Here is a 16,709-nt window from a genome sequence, read left to right as displayed (position 1 = left end):
GATATGGTAATATATGAGCCCTTTGGGCTTGTGGTCCTGGAAGCGCTAGAGATCAGCACCGCAGCTTTCCACATAAAACCTTCTAAACCATACATGTCAAACTCTGGCCCGTGGGCTAAATCTGGCCAGCAGGGTGGTTTTATTAGGCCCGTGACACCAGAACCACCACCACTATGTAGGGCCATTAGTCTGTACGGAGGACTTTGTGGGGCCCATTATCCTGTATGGAGGACTATGTGGGGCCATTAGTCTGTACGGAGGACTATGTGGGGCCCATTATACTGTATGGATGACTATGTGGGGCCCATTATACTGTATGGAGGACTATGTGGGGCCCATTATACTGTATGGAGGACTATGTGGGGCCCATTATTCTGTATGGAGGACTATGTGGGGCCCATTATTCTGTATGGAGGACCATGTGGGGCCAATTATTCTGTATGGAGGACTGTGTGGGGCCCATTATACTGTATGGAGGACTATGTGGGGCCATTAGTCTGTACGGAGGACTATGTGGGGCCCATTATTCTGTACGGAGGACTATGTGGGGCCCATTATTCTGTATGGAGGACTATGTGGGGCCCATTATTCTGTATGGAGGACTATGTGGGGCCATTTTTCTGTATGGAGAACTATGTGGGGCCCATTATTCTGTATGGAAGACTATGTGTGGCCCATTATTCTGTATGGAGGACTATGTGTGGCCCATTATTCTGTATGGAGGACTATGTGTGGTCCATTATTCAGTATGGAGGACTATGTGGGGCCCATTATACTGTATGGAGGACTATGTGTGGCCCATTATTCTGTATGGAGGACTATGTGGGGCCCATTATTCTGTATGGAGGACTATGTGGGGCCCATTATTCTGTATGGAGGACTATGTGGGGCCCATTATTCTGTATGGAGGACTATGTGGGGCCCATTATTCTGTATGGAAGACTATGTGTGGCCCATTATTCTGTATGGAGGACTATGTGTGGCCCATTATTCTGTATGGAGGACTATGTGTGGTCCATTATTCAGTATGGAGGACTATGTGGGGCCCATTATACTGTATGGAGGACTATGTGTGGCCCATTAGTCTGTACGGAGGACTATGTGGGGCCCATTATTCTGTATGGAAGACTATGTGTGGCCCATTATTCTGTATGGAGGACTATGTGTGGCCCATTATTCTGTATGGAGGACTATGTGGGGCCCATTATTCTGTATGGAGAACTATGTGGGGCCCATTATTCTGTATGGAAGACTATGTGTGGCCCATTATTCTGTATGGAGGACTATGTGTGGCCCATTATTCTGTATGGAGGACTATGTGTGGTCCATTATTCAGTATGGAGGACTATGTGGGGCCCATTATACTGTATGGAGGACTATGTGTGGCCCATTAGTCTGTACGGAGGACTATGTGGGGCCCATTATCCTGTATGGAGGACTATGTGGGGCCCATTATTCTGTATGGAGGACTATGTGGGGCCCATTATTCTGTATGGAGGACTATGTGGGGCCCATTATTCTGTATGGAGGACCATGTGGGGCCAATTATTCTGTATGGAGGACTGTGTGGGGCCCATTATACTGTATGGAGGACTATGTGGGGCCATTAGTCTGTACGGAGGACTATGTGGGGCCCATTATTCTGTATGGAGGACTATGTGGGGCCCATTATTCTGTATGGAGGACTATGTGGGGCCCATTATTCTGTATGGAGGACTATGTGGCACCATTATTCTGTATGGAGAACTATGTGGGGCCCATTATTCTGTATGGAAGACTATGTGTGGCCCATTATTCTGTATGGAGGACTATGTGTGGCCCATTATTCTGTATGGAGGACTATGTGTGGTCCATTATTCAGTATGGAGGACTATGTGGGGCCCATTATACTGTATGGAGGACTATGTGTGGCCCATTATTCTGTATGGAGGACTATGTGGGGCCCATTATTCTGTATGGAGGACTATGTGGGGCCCATTATTCTGTATGGAGGACTATGTGGGGCCCATTATTCTGTATGGGGGACTATGTGGGGCCAATTATTCTGTATGGAGGACTATGTGGGGCCATTAGTCTGTACGGAGGACTATGTGGGGCCCATTATCCTGTATGGAGGACTATGTGGGGCCCATTATTCTGTATGGAGGACTATGTGGGGCCCATTATTCTGTATGGAGGACTATGTGGGGCCAATTATTCTGTATGGAGGACTGTGTGGGGCCCATTATTCTGTATGGAGGACTATGTGGGGCCCATTATACTGTATGGAAGACTATGTGGGGCCATTATACTGTAGTGAGGACTATGTGGGACCATTATTTTGTATGGAGGACTATGTGGGGCCCATTATTCTGTATGGAGGACTATGTGGGGCCCATTATACTGTATGGAGCACTATGTGGGCCCATTATTCTGTATGGAGGACTATGTGGGGCCATTATTCTGCATGGAGAACTATGTGGGGCCCATTATTCTGTATGGAAGACTGTGTGGCCCATTATTCTGTATGGAGGACTATGTGTGGCCCATTATTCTGTATGGAGGACTATGTGTGGTCCATTATTCTGTATGGAGGACTATGTGGGGCCAATTATACTGTATGGAGGACTATGTGTGGCCCATTATTCTGTATGGAGGACTATGTGGGGCCCATTATTCTGTATGAAGGACTATGTGTGGTCCATTATTCTGTATGGAGGACTATGTGGGGCCCATTATACTGTATGGAGGACTATGTGGGGCCCGTTATTCTGTATGGAGGACTATGTGGGGCCCATTATTCTGTATGGAGGACTATGTGTGGTCCATTATTCTGTATGGAGGACTATGTGGGGCCCATTATACTGTATGGAGGACTATGTGGGGCCCGTTATTCTGTATGGAGGACTATGTGGGGCCCATTATTCTGTATGGAGGACTATGTGGGGCCATTATACTGTATGGAGGACTATGTGGGGCCCATTATTCTGTATGGAGTACTAGCTTTTTTTTTTTCACGCCAAGTTTTTGAAAACCTCTTTGTGGGGGAAAAAAATTGGTGTGTGATTTCTATGAGGTAAATTTCTCTTGGAATCTGCTCCAATCTTGACATTATCAAATCTTAATGCTGCAAAACACCAAGTGCTGAAAATAGAAGCTTCAGAAGCACATAGGAGGGAAATAAAAAAAAACTCAAAAACAAAAAAAAAGTGTTTTCTGAAGCGGATTCCTCTTGAAAAACCCATCAGATTTTTCAGCGCTCCAAAGCCCTGTTGTGATAAAAAAAAACACAAAATAAATTTGTCTTATAAGCAACAAAGTGGATAGGAAGAATTTTCAGAGATTCTGAGGTGGATTCGCTTCAAAAGCCTCTCAAAAATCAGTATGAACTGCGTCCTGACGCTTCTGTGTGTATTTTGTGGCGTTTGCGCCCTTATATTCTGTGATTGCAGCACTTGATACTCTGTCAGGTGATTTATAAAAGAGGAGCCCCCCTTTAAGTGTGAAAGTTGGAGGCCATGGTGAGTGAGCAGCCCCTTTAAGTGTCAGGCACACAGGACTGTGGAGCTGCTGCCATGGCTGTGGGTGATTTATACACAGGTGAGGTGACTGTGGCAGCCGGTGCCTTCTTCTCCTCGCATCTTTCCCGCCTTCCTCGTCCCTCCGCCTCTCCCTCCTTCTCCATCTCTCCCTCCTTCTCTATCTCTCCCTCCTCCCTCCTCCTCCTCAGGTCCCTCCTCTCCTCCAGCAGCCAGTACCACAGTGCTCGCTCGCTGCCCCTCACCTCCATCAGCATCTTCTCCGGCATCTGTGGCCCCTGTAGGGGGGAAAGAATTAGGAGACATTGGGGTGCACCCGGTTCGTGCTCGTCGGTCACTTGCTGCATTGTGCCCGGCGCCTGCATTGCTTGGAATATCGCGCACATATCGCCCGACTTTGCACCCAGGATCGCCAGGTTGCAGGTGAGAAGGATTTGTGCATGATATAAATGCGGGGAGGGTGCGGTATTTAGGTGGCACATAGCGGTGCCAGCCTGTGTGGATGAATCCTGTACCTACTGCCTGTGCCAGGCTTCTCTGCCAGCTTTATGTGGTCTCCAATGCATTTGTGCCCTGCAGAGAGTGTCGGCGATAACTTGTGGTGCTGCCAGCTGTGTGCACTGGCACCTACCTGTATGGGCTGCAATGCCATGCATGCTCTTCTGTAAATGCAATTATATCAGGCTGGGTGCACCTGTATGGATGTATACATTTAAAACGCGTGCAAAAGTGCGCCATATCCACGTACATCTGTATTTTTTTTTAGAAAAAAGTATCCATTTTTTTCCCACCTAGTTTTTCGTGACCCATCCACCCCCTCGGATTGCGCTGCCAACTCTTTGGGGAAGTGTAGAGGGTGTAAACCTTACTTTCCAATCAAATTCAATAAAAGCACCTACGATATAGGCAAAGACGCAGCTCCCATTGAGAATAAAGATATTTTTTGGGGGGAGGGCGAAAAAAAAAAGCGTGATTAAATATACATACAGAGAATATTTATTTTTTACTACGTCTTGCCCATTGTAGTCTATGGATACACCGCCATAAGTGTGCAAATACAGTTTTTTTTTGCAATTCTGACATATGCGTCCAGCGGAGTGTGCTGTATACATGTGAGCCGGGGCTTAGTGGGCAGGAGCCGTACCCTATGTGTGGCCAGGGTGGTACATAAAGTGCCACCGTGTCACTGGCTTGGTAGAGGATGGTATGATTCCCATGGGGCTCCTTTATCAGTCACTGCACGCTGTTCCTTAGAATATTGAATGACGCTCGCAGAATATGGTGAACTGTGTGATGTCACTATGTGATGTTAGTAATGGCGCATTACGCTGTGTGATGTCACTATGTGATGTTATTAATGGCATATAATGCTGTGTGATGTCACTATGACGCTATAAATGGCACTTAATGCTATGTGATGTCACTATGTGATGCTATTAATGGCATATAATGCTGTGTGATGTCACTGTGTGAGGTTATTAATGGCATATCATGCTGTGTGATGTCACTATGCAATGCTATTAATGGCGCATCACTCTTTGATGTCACTATGATGCTATAAATAGCACATAACGCTGTGTGATGTCACTATGATGCTATAAATGGCGCATCACTATGATAAATGCACCATGCTATGCGTAATGCACAGTATGTGACTACACCGCTTCAACTTGTCATTCATGCCTCAGGTTCCTTTTTTCCATCCAAAGAAATGGCGTATTGCTATGATAAACACTAGAGATGGTGGGAATAGATTTGCAGTTCCTGGTCCGGCAGCCATGTCAATGATCTGTGACCCCCAGACAGGAGCCCTGAGACCCACCTCCTCTCCTTGCATCCATTTCTCTTCTTTTGATGATTAGCCTACCTGGTGCTACATCATCATTGCAGAGTGACGCACATATGACGTTGCGCCATGATGACTAATCAAAAGAAGAGGTGCAGGTGCCGGGACTTAGAAGGCAATTCTCAGGGCTGATGGTCACAGATTACTGACGTGGGCGCTGGATGGGTCCTGCGAAAAGAATTTCACCAATATTAATATATAATTTTACCTGCGTATAACCACCGAAAAATGTTGCAGTTTCAGGTTTCTAGACTTGGCACACTTTAAGGCCAATTTCTCAGTCCTAGTCAACCAAGCAGGTCTCTTGACCCGAACGAGGTAGTCCCATATTAGTCTGTTAAGTTTGGGTCAGGAGTACTCGGAACTTGAAACATGGATTTGTGAGTGATAATTTTTCATCATGTGACACATTACTACATCCATTACTATGGGTATTTCTATTTCATCAGGCTGGATTGGTATTATAAGGAATGTACTGATCGCAGCACTCACACGACATTTATCTTCCATCCTGTACTGGAATGAATGACGTAAAAAAAAAAAGTCACAAGTCGTATAAATTTCTCTATTATTTGTGAATGAAATAGTTTTTTCAGCCATTACGCCAACTGCTGATTTCTATCGTCGGATCATAAAAATGCATATCATGATTGATATCCGCCATTCATCTCAACTTTTGTGAAAGTAGAACGTAAATTCTTCTAAATGGCATCACATATGACGACCCCTTTTTCGGATGGGAAAATTTTAGGGACAGATGGATGTGATCAGGATTTCACATGGAATTGCCAAATGTTGCCCTTGTGGAAACGATCTGTGTGCATTGGCTTTATGATCTGTGTACTTCTGCTCGTTAATATCTTTACAAACATTACCATATGTATTGCTAATATTGTGGATTGTATGTGATATGAGACCTGCTGGTGCCGTGCTAATGACCTCACAGCGTTCCCCGACGTGTCACACTGACACCTGGTGAATGGTGAGAAAGGATATCACACCTGTCATAGCAGCTCGTCATATCAGAACGTGAAGCTTCCCAGTCCTCCATGTCACAACTATTATGGCTGGTCTAAAACAGGATGAGACTAATCTCTTTAGGGCTAATGATACCTTAGCAATGTTACATACACCCCCCATAGCACACTTGTGTGTTTTCTTGCAAACATTAATAGTACGACACAAAACAACAAAGTCCAGCACAGAACGGGACACATAGGAAAACCGTAAGAAAGTACTACATTGCTTGTCACATTTGCCAGTAGCTATATATGTATTTAGTTAAAGAATATGGACTAGAAAGCAGACGCTCGTGTATAAGAGAGTCCCTGTCACGAGCAGTCAGTTAGGACGCCGGGTTAATCCAAGTGACAGCGAACAGATTCCAATCAACGTTGAGTGACGCCTGATGAATGCTGCTGAGCCGATGGTGGCTTCTACATTCTTATATATAGCCTTTATCATAAAAGGGAAATCATTTGTAAATTGGAAATATGCACAAAAATCTAATTTGGACACAAAAATGCCACCACCACAATGGATCTTATTTTTGACATTTATTTATTTATTTATTTTTCTATGGCTTTGTTGTAAAAAAAAGAAATCAGTGGATGAGAGATCATTTCTTTGAAGCTTGGTTGACCCCCAGGGCTGGATTTTAAAGTACAATGAGTGGAGGGCATGCCTCAGGGTCTTCACCACCTTTAGGACCTGGGCTCCACCATGCATTCTCCCGGCCGAGGTCATTTTTGTATGCTGTTCAGTAGCTGCAAGGGAACAGTCAGCTTCCTACTCTTCAAGTAAGCCTCGTAAGCTTTGCATTTACTACCTAGATCAGAACTTTATGCACTGGTTGTATCTGAGACTCTTGAGAAAGTTGGAGCCATCTGATGGCCGTTTAGGCCACATTCAGTGTTTGGTCAGTATTTACATCAGTATTTGCAAGCCAAAACCAGGAGTGGGTGATAAATGCAGAAGTGGTGATGTGTTTCTATTATACTTTTCCTTCTGATTTTGGCTTGCAAATACTGATGTAAAATACCGAATGTGTGAATGATCCAGTACATTCAAAAAGACATGGCGTGTGCGCGTTTGTCTCTATTAATATTTAAGGAAGTCCGTGACTTCATAGCAGTCTCCAAAACTCTAACAGACTTAGGGCTTGTGTACATGACCAATAGCACTTGTATCCATGTTATTCTTTGGGGCCAGGCACATGTTTGATTTTTATTTCTCAGGCCAAGTGGTCTAAGGAAAAAAACAATGCCAAGTCCAATTTTGATAGGCGCGTTGGATCAAAATGCAGGTTTATAGGTTCGTGAAAACATTGAACTGCACGTGGATAACATCATCATGGATTGACGTCATGGAGAAAGTGGAGACACTATTTTTTTTGTCCACCTTTGAGAAAAACCTGATCCAACTCTGATCAGAAAAATCGGACCGTTTTTCTTTGATGGTCGCGTGCACCTAATCTGATGAAGAGGGCTATGCATTTTTGTTTATGATTAGGATTGAGGATCAGAGTCCAGGTCCTTGAGGTGTCAAGAGAGCTTGCACCAACCTTCATAAATATAAATACAAACAACTTGCTAGTATAATTGTACCTACCAAGGTGTCCTGATCTTAAGCAATTCATTTTTAATTTTGATAAAGATTTGACTCCATATTCTGACTAGTGGGTCCTCAGAAGAATAAGGTAGATAAGCCCAAGACTAGACTTTTATACAATTGCTGATTTAGTTCAAATTGATACAAATGTATGAAATGTTATCCCACCTTTTACAAATCTGTCACAGATGTCACAGATTTTAGCAATGTAACGGGAAGAAAAGGCGATGAGCAAACCATGCCTTGCTACAGAGCATCTTGAAATGTTCTGTTCTTCATCTGGCAGCCATTATTTTGCTACTAGCCTATGATAGAAGTGCTTTGCTTTTCTAACTTTTGGCTATATTTTGGATCTTAGAGCATATTAGCTTTAGTTACACATGACTAGGATAATTGTGCAGAGGACCATTATGAAAGCCATGGCAGCCCCAAGTCAGCTAAAAGTGAAATGGAAGAAGGATATATCTTTGTTTTTTTTTATATTTCTATGTTTTGGGTTAATTTCCACATTTTCAATTAATTGACTTCAAACTTTAACTTGGGAGTACTGAAGTCAATCTGAAGTCTTCTTTCAAGAACAGTAGTGATGTGAGATCAGTTCAAAGTATAAAAATGAAAGGGACGATTCATGGACATTGGCGTTTTTTACTCCAGTCTTGATGAACTATGTGTTGTAATAAGATGTGCCTGATTTATTAGAAAGAACGTGGTGCATCCTTCAACCAACAACAAAAATATTACTCCAGTCAGTGACTGGAATATATTTCTGCCGTAATTTACGAAAGTGGCGTAAATGATTATAGGTTAGTTGGGTGTGCATAGTCCTGCCCCATCCCAACGCCGCATACTTTTCTAAAAGTAGGCAAAGGTGGCCGGGAATGGCGTAAAGATGTCAAAAGTCGTAACATTTTTGCATGAATTAAAGTTGTTCAAACATTTTGCAATTTTCCAAGGTGATTTACTCCAGAATTCAGTCGAAAACACCTTGAAAAATTAAATATGTCTGGGAACACTACAGAATATTAGAATTCATACAAAAGTGCTGTAATATGACCTTAGCGTGGTTGTACCATGATCAATAATAAAGAAAAATCTTCAGTAAAATTGCAGGTTAATGTATAGCGTTTAGAAGAAGCTGGTAAAGAAAACAGCCGAGCTCTCGTATTGTGTTAAAGCGGATAATCAGATCACAAACTGTACACATTATTATATAGCTCTTTTAGACCTGAAGAGGCAGGTGTTTTGTTTTTTTTTGCTGTGAAAATCCATCTCAAAATGGCTGTAAAATTCTCTTTGAAAGTGTCCCCGCTTAATAGTAAAATGAGCATTTTATGAGTCCTGGACTCTTAAAATGTCTAGTTTAATATTAGGATTATACAGCCACTCATACATGGATTTTCATTGTAAGTACACCCATTTCATCAGGTCTAAGAAATCCATTTAATAATATATATACAGTTCGTATTGTGAAATCTGGTGACAGATGTACTTTAGTATGGCCTGGTCGATAATCAGAATGATAAAAGCTCTTTTTTTTATATATAAATGTGGAGGAGAGCATAGTTCTATAATTGTATCACATTAAATGAAGTCTCACCAATTTGCTGCTGTCATTTTCCATACTAGTACACCGACACGTATTCTCACACTTGTATGGCGTGATGTCAGGATGAGACGACTGTGCTAATAATATATGTTATGACACTGACCATACAAGTGAATTAGGATCCTAGCAGAACACTGGAGTCGTGGCGCGCTGTTAACACCTTGGTGTGTTTGCGCTTGCATGCACCATGGATTTCTGGATGTGCCCCTCATTTGACTTTGTTATAAATATATAATAGATTCCCTTCTGCGTACAGCTGCTGATGCTCCCTCCGCTGGTGTAATTACAGCTGTGTTAATTGCGAACACCTAAGCATGTTTTTCTTGCTCCGTGCGATCGGTAATGTATATGTAATGTGCCCATGTAACCTGCTTTGTGTAGAGGGAGCAGCAGTGCCAGGGAAACAAGATATACGTAGTGAGGTGGGATCAAGCTATAAGGCAAACCTTTAGGGAGACCGACGCGGAGGTGGAGATTTTCATTGATGGAAACATCAAATTCTATCAAAAGGAAGAGGAACTCCTATTAACAGGAATCTGTCATTTTTTTTAATTTCTCTGCTCACTGGTTAAAATACTGTCACCAGTTATTTGCTACCTATTCCGAGAGCAGCATAATGTAGGGAAAGAGACCCTGATTCCAGCGATGTGTCACTTAGTTTACCGGGTGTTGCAGTTGTGATACAATCAGAGTTCTTAGATGTAGCATTCTATGTACACTGTATATAGACAGGGAGCTGCTAATCAGTGCTGGGGGTGTGGCTGGACCAGGAGGCGCGTGAGCTGTAGTCCAGGCAATGATAATCTCCTGCTGATAAAACACTCATTGTATTGAAACAACAGCATGCATCCTAATAAGTGACACATCTCTGAAATCAGTATTTCAGTCCCTACCTCATGTTGCCCTCAGATTGCATAGCAAAAACCCGCTGATAGACTCCCTTTAAAGAGAGTCTAACAACACGTTTTCCACTATATAAACCATATGATCATCTGGTAGCCCTCTTCAATAGCCTTTCTGCAAACCCTTAATATGAGCCCAGCTACCCTGTTTACCTCCAAAATTACCTTATATGATTTTCACGTCCTATATGCCGATCAGACCTGAGAGGTCCGATGGGCACCTATAGACCGTGCTAGCCTCTTCTTCCTCCTGTAATCGTTGCCTCTCCAACACTGATTGATGTGGATGAAATCTCCTATGTCACCCACAAAGTTTGCGCCACAAAGGATGAACCGACAGTGTACTGGAGATGCCCATCAGACCATTTGACACTGATCAGTATACAAACAATTGACAATTGATTGATTGTAAGTAAGCTGACTAATACATGGGGCTGCATCACTTCTGATACCGGTGAGAGAATTTAAAGGGTAATTATTTCCTTCATTTTCTTGGTAAATTAAAAAAGAAAATCACAGAGAACATATCGATCGTCAGATTTCAAAATTGAAATTGTCCATTGGCTTTCCTTATGTTGGGAACTCCAGCAGGGACTCTTTATGTACATCTGTGCTCACTCTTTTTAATACACATATTTAGAACCTAAAACTGGGTTCATATAATGGACAAGACCACTTTTAATTCGGCATTGCTCTTTACATGGTTAAGCATTTCTTGCAGTACGCAATATCAAAAGCAAAAAAATGTTATTATACAATTCTATAATCATAGTCCTGAATGTGCAGAAGGTAAATTCCTCTGTGAGTTTAATACATCTGCACTTTTATTAGTTACAGTCTAACAATAAATATTTATTACACACAAACATTGAATAGGATATTGCCCCACTGCAATGATGCTAGGTCTAAATGGATGAAATTAATATAACACAGCAAACTGTCAATGTGATTGAGTGGAGCTCTTCCCCAGGGTGCTGCTATTAGGCGCTTAACACACATGATGGGCGATGTGCAGACGCGTGTGTATTACGCTCATCTCATTATTAACCCAAAACGCTTATTTTGCAGTAGTGTGGTGTTACGGCTTCCTAGTCTCTTACTGTGTTTTCTGAAGGGATATTATTGTCTGCAAGGTGCCATATTAATTAGCGTTTCATACTAAATGCCTAGTGCTACTTGTGTAGCCAGATCAACATTGCAGGATAATACTTAATGGGCTTGTGTTGTTTTTTTTTTAAATCCTTGTTAGATGTCACTTAAAGCCTCCAGACCCTTTAAAAAAGGGTCAGCTGAACCTGACAATTTTGGCAAGACTGGAAAACCATCAAATGTATATAACAGGGCCTCCCAACTCTCCCTTGACATTCAATCCTTTAGATGTTGCCACCAGAGATAATTTACTTTCCATAGTAAACATATACATTCTGGGTCAAGCTGATTGTAAGCTGACGGCTGTCCTAGGTGTTTGAGCATCTTTACTGTTTACCTTTGACTACTGATTTAATAACACTTATTGAAATGTCATTCTTTCTGCAGGAGCTCACTGCTCCCCCAGCCTCCCAGTTTCCTGCTTGCTGGGAGCGGTGTGCTCCTAAGGCTATGTTCACACATTGCATTTTTGCTGCGTTTTTTTTCCCAGGCAAAACCTGCTCTCTTGGCAGTAAAGAAGCAATGTCAAAAATGCAGGTTTTTGATGCATTTTTTGCAATGTTTTTGCTGTGTTTTTGTCAGGGCACGTTTGTCTCTTGTGCATGCTGATAAAGTTTAGTGCATAAAAAAATGACCTGATTCAACTTCCTCAGCAAAACCTGATACCTGCGTTTTTTTTTTGTGCCGTTTTTGCACTACCCATGGGTGAAAAACGCTGCAAAAATGCTGAAAGAAGTGACATTCTGCAAAAACGCAACTCTTTGACAAAACAGTCAGGAAAAAAAAAACAAGGTGTGTGCATGAGATTTCTGAAATAGCAAAGACTTTGCTGGTACTGTAAAACGCAGCTGAAAATTGGCATAAATGCAGCAAAAAAAGCTGCAAAAAGGCAACATGTGAACATAGCCTAATAAGATTGCCAGTTCGGACTAAAGGATGGTCGCACCGCTGATCTGCACCTTGCATTCTCCGATGCTGCAAGAAGAGGCATTCTTTATAGTTGCAGTATTAAAGGAGCGCAGTAATCTGGCCAGCTTCAGAGCAGCACTTCCAAGCTCTAAAATAAAGTGCATGCTCTTTGCCTAGGAGACTGGCCAATTTTGATAGACTGCAGATGTGGCTGGTAACCTATGCAATGAGCAATATATTATAGAATTAAAAAATCCCTCCATTCTTGGGAACGGAGAGATTTTTTAATAAAAAGTAAATTGCATATTTTTTTTTTACAAGCAATTTTACCTATTTCACAAGATGAGGCAACACCTCCTACATTTTTTTTTTTTTTTACTGAGGCCAATGGGTGTGCAAGCGTTTCTTTCCGATCGTAGCCAGTGGAAGGAAAGAAAATGAGCAAATTTTCATCTGATTGCATCTTTTATGCAGACATTAAAATCATAGTTTGTTGACAATGGCACATGGCCTCGTGCAAACAGGGATGTGCTGGCGAAAATAATAAAAAAAATATATATGCAAACGTACAATGGTACTAAAAATGAGTGCAGATGATTGCTTGTTGTAAAAGAGCGGCGATCAAGTTGCTATATAATTTCGGAAGAAAATCTTCCTGTGGACCTTAATTCCTGTGGTTAGTTTGGTTTCCAGCACTGGTTCATTTTGCAACTACTTTATGACGGCGTAGAAATGTATTTATTGGCGTACAATCATAAGATCCTTATAGTCGCAGCGTTAGTTTTTCGGTGCCAAGTCAATCCACTTGGGTGCCTAATATTTCATCAGTGCTCAGCTGTGTTTCTATGAGACAGACACTCTTGAGGGTATGTCCCAGGATCCAGTTTCCATGGAAAGGTTACATCTGCATGTATGGTGTGGTAACACTGTAGTATTTATGTATAAGTAAGCATTATCTATATGCACATTCTCTTATAGCCAATATCTTGCCCTCCCCTTTACTTAGTCTCTTTTACACTTGTCTTTCCCTCCTTCTCTCCCTCGTCTCCCTCCCTACCTCTCTCTTGTTATCTGTCTCATTAGCAAGCATGCTGCAGATTCCTTGTTCCTAACACTCATTGGCAGCGGCAGAGAGCATAATATGTTTCATATAAAGCGTCAATGTAACTATTCTGCAGAAGCAGCAGACTCGGTGCCCGTTTTCTCAATACCTCGCAAGGGATTAGGGCAACATACAGAATTTCAGTTACGTATTCCGCCCTTCTATTCCAATATCAATATTTGTTCTTTGCACTCGCACATTTCTTCATCCTTCATAAAGAAGACTCTTAAAAGGCAATAACGCGCACCCCAATATATAACCCAAGTCCCGTGGACATGAAAGGTCAGCCTGGATGTTTGGATTTCATGTACATAACACATTGGTTCACTCAATTTTTTTTTTTTTTACTATTCTGCTGTAGTCACTGTGTGCATTTAGGAATTTAGTAGAAAATGGAGCACAGATGGTTACATATACCACAGATGTGGTTTTATTCGCTATACATTACACAGTAAGGTTTTCCATTAGTAGTCACATGGGGCAGATTTGTAGCCGAAATTTCTTCATTCTATATGTTTTTCTGCAGCATGTGCTTAAATGTTTACAAAATCTGTTCACGGTTTGGAAAAATAGATTTCGGCCACATGTGACCATTTATTTTAGCATTAATGTCAGCAATTCCCCCCCAACCATTTATTTTGTGTATGTGGGTTTCCTGACAGCTGATGTTTAAGGTACGGAAGGATTGGGCAGTTGGAATTTAACATGCCCAATCCTTTTGTTCTCCGGAGAGACTTACTCCACTCTGCCCATTCAGAATGCATGCACAACTCAACTGTCAGCCAAGCTTTTAACTTTACTTTACTCCATCCAACAAATCCTATATGTCAGATATTGTTTCATTATTTAAGGGAAGCTACCATCTGAAAATGACCTCTTAATTAATCTTTGTGTTACTACATCTTTCTTTTACATGTACAGTACAGACCAAAAGTTTGGACACACCTTCTCATTTAAAGATTTTTCTGTATTTTCTTGACTATGAAAATTGTACATTCACACTGAAGGCATCAAAACTATGAATTAACACATGTGGCATTATATACTTAACAAAAAAGTGTGAAACAACTGAAAATATGTCTTATATTCTAGGTTCTTCAAAGTAGCCACCTTTTGCTTTGATGACTGCTTTGCACACTCTTGGCATTCTCTTGATGAGCTTCAAGAGGTAGTCACTGGAAATGGTCTTCCAACAATCTTGAAGGAGTTCCCAGAGATGCTTAGCACTTGTTGGCCCTTTTGCCTTCACTCTGCGGTCCAGCTCACCCCAAACCATCTCGATTGGGTTCAGGTCTGGTGACTGTGGAGGCCAGGTCATCTGGCATAGCACCCCATCACTCTCCTTCTTGGTCAAATAGCCCTTACACAGCCTGGAGGTGTGTTTGGGGTCATTGTCCTGTTGAAAAATAAATGACGGTCCAACTAAACGCAAACCGGATGGAATAGCATGCCGCTGCAAGATGCTGTGGTAGCCATGCTGGTTCAGTATGCCTTCAGTTTTGAATAAATCCCCAACATTGTCACCAGCAAAGCACCCCACACCATCACACCTCCTCCTTCATGCTTCACGGTGGGAACCAGGCATGTAGAGTCCATCCGTTCACCTTTTCTGTGTTGCACAAAGACACGGTGGTAGGAACCAAAGATCTCAAATTTGGACTCATCAGACCAAAGCACAGATTTCCACTGGTCTAATGTCGATTCCTTGTGTTCTTTAGCCCAAACAAGTCTCTTCTGCTTGTTGTCTGTCCTTAGCAGTGGTTTCCTAGCAGCTATTTTACCATGAAGACCTGCTGCACAAAGTCTCCTCTTAACAGTTGTTGTAGAGATGTGTCTGCTGCTAGAACTCTGTGTGGCATTGACCTGGTCTCTAATCTGAGCTGCTGTTAACCTGCGATTTCTGAGGCTGGTGACTCGGATAAACTTATCCTCAGAAGCAGAGGTTACTCTTGGTCTTCCTTTCCTGGGGTGGTCCTCATGTGAGCCAGTTTCTTTGTAGCGCTTGATGGTTTTTGCAACTGCACTTGGGGACACTTTCAAAGTTTTCCCAATTTTTCGCACTGACTGACCTTCATTTCTTAAAGTAATGATGGCCACTCGTTTTTCTTTACTTAGAATTTGTATTATGGCAAGAAAAAAGCAGCTAACAGTCTATTCAGTAGGACTATCAGCTGTGTATCCACCAGACTTCTGCACAACACAACTGATGGTCCCAACCCCATTTATAAAGCAAGAAATCCCACTTATTAAACCTGACAGGGCACACCTGTGAAGTGAAGACCATTTCCGGTGACTACCTCTTGAAGCTCATCAAGAGAATGCCAAGAGTGTGCAAAGCAGTCATCAAAGCAAAAGGTGGCTACTTTGAAGAACCTAGAATATAAGACATATTTTCAGTTGTTTCACACTTTTTTGTTAACTATATAATTCCACATGTGTTAATTCATAGTTTTGATGCCTTCAGTGTGAATGTACAATTTTCATAGTCAAGAAAATACAGAAAAATCTTTAAATGAGAAGGTGTGTCCAAACTTTTGGTCTGTACTGTATATTTAAAAAAAATGTTTGTTTTTTTCATATCAAGTTTTATAAAAAGAAAAAAAAAATAGCAATCTTGCAATTTTCAAACTGGCCACTAGGGCTTTTTTAGACTCTAACTTCCTGTCCTTTGAGGAAGTGTTTTTTGTTTTTTTTTGCAAAGCTCCATACTATGAGAGGCAGGATTGCATTACTTCTTTATACAGCCGATTACCCAGGATCCACCAATCACAATAGGTGATTGTGCCATTCCACTTCTAGAAATGTATAAAGGGTTACCATTCCTCGCTTTACTAGGATCAGAGTATGGAGAAACACCGCATTGATGAAGAATGGTAACAGCGAGATGTCAATGTTTGTAATCATTTCCTGGAGTAGTAGCAGAGGAAAGCACACTGCAACGTTCATTGTTTTTGGTTCTGTGTAGTATGTAGGCTGAAAATGCTCACGGTATACACTATAAATATATCCATAGGGCTTCAATAGTCAGATGGGGATTTAGGCAACATAATTTTGGTCTCTATTTGAC

At 41.9% G+C, this 16,709-nt stretch overlaps 2 protein-coding genes across 3 annotated transcripts in view; one reads left to right on the top strand and one right to left on the bottom strand.

Annotated features, from left to right (window-relative positions):
* Positions 1–16,709, bottom strand: part of MACROD1 (mono-ADP ribosylhydrolase 1) — a 912,057-nt gene that overhangs the window by 189,660 nt on the left and 705,688 nt on the right. The gene's annotated exons all lie outside the window — the stretch shown is intronic.
* FLRT1 (fibronectin leucine rich transmembrane protein 1) overlaps positions 3,714–16,709 on the top strand; it is a 236,995-nt gene continuing 223,999 nt past the window's right edge. The window contains exon 1 of the mRNA XM_073658532.1: positions 3,714–3,941. The gene's annotated coding sequence lies outside the window, so the exon portion shown is untranslated. The remainder of the gene's footprint in view (positions 3,942–16,709) is intronic.

Source organism: Phyllobates terribilis, unplaced genomic scaffold, assembly GCF_046119375.1.
Source record: "Phyllobates terribilis strain yellow unplaced genomic scaffold, ASM4611937v1 Scaffold_13__5_contigs__length_258822181, whole genome shotgun sequence".
Taxonomy (NCBI): domain Eukaryota; kingdom Metazoa; phylum Chordata; class Amphibia; order Anura; family Dendrobatidae; genus Phyllobates; species Phyllobates terribilis.
This window is presented reverse-complemented; position numbering and strand designations above follow the sequence as displayed.